Source organism: Aptenodytes forsteri, unplaced genomic scaffold, assembly GCF_000699145.1.
Source record: "Aptenodytes forsteri isolate BGI_AS27 unplaced genomic scaffold, ASM69914v1 Scaffold38, whole genome shotgun sequence".
Taxonomy (NCBI): domain Eukaryota; kingdom Metazoa; phylum Chordata; class Aves; order Sphenisciformes; family Spheniscidae; genus Aptenodytes; species Aptenodytes forsteri.
In genome coordinates, this window is record NW_008795704.1 from 739570 (window position 1) to 744922 (window position 5353).

The window sequence follows — 5353 nt, forward strand, 5'->3', positions numbered from 1 at the left end:
TCTCAGCCTCGTGAGGCGGCCCGCGCGCTGGCTGGGTGAGCCCCCGCATCCTCCGGTGCTGACCGGGCGCTGGGGGCGTCCTCACCGCCCCCGGGAACAGTTTCTCTTTCGGGGCAGGAAGGGCGCGTTTCGCGAGGGGCTTCACCGCGGTGAGGTCCCTGCAGGGTGCGTGAGCGATGGGAGCTGCCGCAGGCGGGTCCCTGCCTCGCAAGGCCCCGTCCGCGATAGCGAACTCGGGTCAGGAAATGTCTTTCTCCCAAACAGGGTGGCTGTTTTCCGTTCGCCCGTTTCCACCCTAAATGCCCAAGAGCTTGCACGTAAGGACGGTCGGAGCGGGTGTACGTGATGGAACGGGCTCTGTGTGGCTGATCTCGGATCCTCCAGAACGGTTTACCAGTTCCCCCTGCTGATCCCAGCACAGCCAGCGCCATTCAGAGCACAGAAGCTAGTTGCCCAGTAACCATGTGAAGCAAAAAAATCCATTTAAAAAGCTTTAACGAAAATACCACTGGTAGCACAATAACCTTTTAAGTGTTAATAGGAATGCCAGTGTAAACTCCAGGGGTTTTGATAAGAAGTTTCTTCTCAGCCTAAAGTTAATGCTGCTCCGATTCTAGTAATGACAGTAGCAACAGTTTTTAAAATAGCGAGTAGGCACTGCTTTGTGGAGGCTGGGTTTCACCCATTTCCCTGAGACAAATCCTGGGCGTTGAAATCTTAATCTTGCAGCAGTTGCTGGGACTTTGCTCTTTGTTGCACCTGCTACAATAGGGTGGACTGTTATGGAAAAAGAGATATTGTTGTGTGTCCTGACAGAATATGGGCCTGTGGGCGAGTGGCGGAGTTCAGTGGCCCCTGTGAGCTGCCACAGCACTTGGCTGTGGGGTGTGGGCAGTCTGGCAAAGTCTTACTCCCAGCTCGGTAGCAGTCACCTGCCACGAGTACAAGAAAACCGAATGCTGTCTTAAAGCATGTAAAGGATTGTTCCCGGCAGTGAGGGAAATGACTGGTCCCAAAAACCTTGTAATTTTTCTGGTGGTGAATGTACTTTCTTGCTCTTCTGAAAGAGAAGAGAGTACAAATGCATCCTGTCGTCCTACGTGTCTGAAGGGCCCCCGCTGCCCCTTCTCTGCCCCACTGGGGTTGGTTTTGCTCACCTCTCCTGGGATGTGAGCCTGCTTGCTCACCCCATACTTCCTAGCGCTTTTTAATCTTTGAATGTCTTGTCTTTACTCCTTTGCTAACCTTGTTTATGCTGTTTCCTCTAAATTTCTCTCAAAAGCCAACCGTTCCGCTCAAGCTATTTGCTAATGTTGTGGTTAGTGGACCTAAGGCAGTTTGGAGTGTGGTTGTCTGGCGGGCGTACACAAGTGCAGAGCTGTGCTTGTCTGCTGGGAGTTTTGAGTACTTTGGTGTGCAGGTTGGCTCCTTGGGTGAAAACTTGTCAGAGCTAACACCATGCTGAGGATGAAGGGCCCCATCTCTATTATATCGAGACATCCTGGCTGCACTTGCAATTTGCGAAGGGTGAGCTGAAAGAGTGGATGTCTGGGTGTGGCCATCGGTAGAGAAAGAAGAGCTGGTGTGACTCAGAATGACAAGGCAGAAGGATTGCGCTTTGGAGGAGGCAAGATGTTGGCAGGGGTCATTAAGGTTTTTTTGGAAGAAGGGTTTTAACTGCAGCTGTTTGAAGTGTGCAGATAGAAATGGTGTGGTGTCATGGGGAAGGCAGCTAAAGGCTTTATTTTTTCTGAAGTATAAGGTAATTGTCTAATTGAAATACCAAGCGGATATATAGTTTCTGTTTAGAGACTACCAGGAGGCTGGTTGCTTTTAGTACCTCACTGGCTGGCTGAGCATCGAGTGCCCATACGGACGCTCGGACACACCGAGCAGGCCGCTCTGCGGGTCATCAGGCTCTGTTAGTGCCAAATGTAGGCAGGCAGGACTGGGTAGTGAGGAAGTCCCTCTAAGCATGTGGTACAGGCGATGGAGTCAAATGGCTGCGAAGAGCTCTCGGTTGGTATGGAGAGTGGATGGTGCAGAGGTACAGAATGACATGCTTGTGGGTTTTCTTTTATAAGGTGTTTCCTTTGGTGAGATCTGACATCTTGTTTCTGTTAAGCTGAAAATGTTGTGAGTTGGATGAGAAATTGCTAGAGCCTTCTGCTTTTTTAAAACATCTCAACTTTGCGCTAAAGAATGATCGCTTTGCATGCGTCTTTCCACCGCACGGTGTCCTACAGTAACTTTCCTCATTTCTCTGACAGGCTGGTAACGAATGCGTGTATTTAGTTCCCTGCCATTCCTGGATATTCAGTGGGGAGAGCTCGGGATGACAGGGGCCTGGAGGCAGTGCTGTGGGTTTCCTATGCGTTCTCATGTTCCTGGAAGTGGATGTTTTGTGTGGCATGCGGCATGCTGTGTGTTAAATACAGATGATGAGTAGGGCTGTCTGGCTGACCTCTCTGGGGTGGTTAAGTTCCTGATGGGTGCAGGAAAGAGGTTTTCTCATCCTTGTCACCTGTGGCATGAGGGAGGGTGTGGGCAAAGCAGGGAGGGATGGAAGGGTGTGGATGGGGAAGTGTCAGTACTCACCCTTTCAAAGACAGCCAGCAGCATTGCTGCTTTGGCTGTTGGAGGAACTATGCCTGCAGAGCCCTGGAAAACTACAGTACTAACACGATTTGTGTGTTATCTCTTGGTTGAGGCAGTCTTACCATGTAGACACCAGGTGAAAAATCCCCTGCTGTTATCTCCTATCTGAAGAAGGATAGAGAGCTCTGTGGTGCAACATTCAGGTGATCAGTCGCGCCAGGACTGTATTGACAGCATGCTTTGTCATCTGGAGGCCGAACCCAGAACCAGGGTTAGTGTTCCTGGAGGCAGGGCAGGACGACAAGAAGGGCAGGCCACTGATGTGGTATGTCAGGCAGGGACTTCCCAGCCTCCCTGGTCGGGCCTATTCCTTTTGCTGCTCTCTCACCTGTGTGCAGCACTGATCCGTCCCGGGGGTGACTCCAGCAGATGTATCATACAGTGCAGAGAGCTGTGTTAGCACCGTTTAATTCAGCCCCGCTGGAGGTGAGTTTCTGGAGCAAAGCAGCACATTGGGCTATGCTATTTGTGGACAATGTTTGCATAGGTAGTTGTATAGTAACCTGTACTGTCAGTAGTACAGAGCTGTCCTTTCTCTGCTGTTCCTGTAGTTGCAGTCATTGGTAATTTCTCAAGATGGTAGGTGCCCACATGCCTTCCTCCTTACGTACCTGGCTATTTTCCAGTTAATTTTCTCCTCGCTCCTGAATTTTTGTGGCATTTAAAAGTATAATCATGTGCTTCAAACCAACAGGCTGTGCCCTGTACTCAGCAGTGCTGTCCCTCGCTTAACACTGGGTGCTGCTTTGCACTGCCTCACCTTCTCAAAAATGTCATGAAATCCTACCTTGTGTACTTTGTGTGACCCAGAGTATCTTTTGGGGCATTTGTTACTTGAGGTCTATTGCATGACTATAAATGGTGGTGCTACTGTACCTCTTGCAGCATTACAGCTCATTCAAAAACACGCTTGTGATGTTTGAACTCCATTATTAGCATGCTTTGAAGTGATAACCACTGAAGAACTCAGTTGTAATTAAGAATATGGGGGTCATCTCTGTACATCAAGTTTGGGTGTTAATTTTTCAAGTCTGCTGGAGCAAAGATGCTCTAATCCAGGTGTGTTTCTGCATGTTAGGTAAGTGTCTTGAGAGAACTTCTCCACAGAAGTAAAATGAACGTAGATAGCTGGAAGCAGATCGTTTCTGACTTTGCTGTCCCTAAACCGTTTTTGGGGGTGGTGATGGAGGTGCTTGGTTACTAGCCCAAGCGCTAGTCCTGCCTGAATTAGCCATACCTGTGGTCGGAAAAGTTACACATTTCTTATAAGCAGCAGTTGAATATTCTTGGTCCCATTTTCAGGACAGACCTCAAAGAGCAGTTGCTTCTCCTGGGAGTGTAAGGATAGGTGTGTACAAGCTTCTGGTTTGCTGGCCACAGAAGGGTTCCTTGGCTTTTCCACCATGCCAAAGTTCATCTTCTCCTCTTAGCAGAGAGCAGGAAGGCCGGGCAGATGCAGGTGGTCCTCGTCTTGTCCTCAGTGTTAGCTGCTTTCTGTTGCCCTGTAAATAGTGGGCTCTTTCAGGAACTCCCTTGTAAGTATCTGGGGGTTTGTGACTGTTCCTACAGACTGAGCTGCTTGGGATGTGAAGTAACACGCTGGTTTGAGCATCACCACTGGTGCTTTTCATCTTGCTTGCAAGTGTGAGCAGCAGAGGCTGCAGCCCAAGAGCTCCCTGTTAGGGACCGGGATACTAAGTGATTAAGACAAAAACTGCTCACCAGCAGCTCAGACATCATATATGTTTAATATTTTATGGATTGTGAATTATTAAATGATTCGGATGAAAATATGTAGTGCATCAAGCAGTATTTTTTGCTAATAATTGGCATTTTATAGTATTGCTTTCTGTTAAAGTTTAAATTGAAAGACTGATGTGAAACTGCTCTCAGGGTGTGGTTACTGCTGAAGAGTGTAAAAGGTAGCAAACTGTACTTTCTCGTGATAAAGTGTTTGCTGTCATACTGAGGGTGAAACCATTTTGCTCAAGGACAAGGCTTGCAGACAGAGTTAAAGTGGGTGTAATAGAGTGTATTATCTCTCCCTCCAGACTTGTCCTGCCTGTGCTCTTAGACTACCGTGGCTACAACAGAGTACCTGCATTGAAAGTTTACGTGTGTGTTGTGAAGGGGACCTTTAATAATTTATTAAAAATGACGGCAAAATATCTTTACTAAACAGAAGAATCAGTTCTCAACAAAATTAGAGCATCTTTTAAACTCCGGTGGTTCCGCTGTTGGAGTTGAAATTAATTTATATAAAATTCAAGTTAATTTGGCAAAATCAAACTTCTTTTAATACAGAGTTGACTAACTGAAAGACATTTTTATAAAAATCGTTGTCCTGATTTCGGCAGGGATAGAGTTAATTTTCTTCCTAGTGGCTGGTACAGAGCTGTGTTTTGGATTTAGGATGAGAACAAAGTTGATAACACACCGATGTTTTAGTTGTTGCTGAGCAGTGCTTACACTAGTCAAGGACTTTTCAGCTTCCCGTGCTCTACCGACTGAGCAGGCTGGAGGTGCACAAGAAGCTGGGAGGGGGCACAGCCAGGACAGCTGACCCCAACTGGCCAAAGGGACATTCCATACCATGTGCCGTCACGCTCAGTACATAAACTGGGGGAAAGCTGGCCGGGGGGGGCCGCTGCTCGGGGACTGGCTGGGCATCGGTCGGAGGGTGGTGAGCAATTAT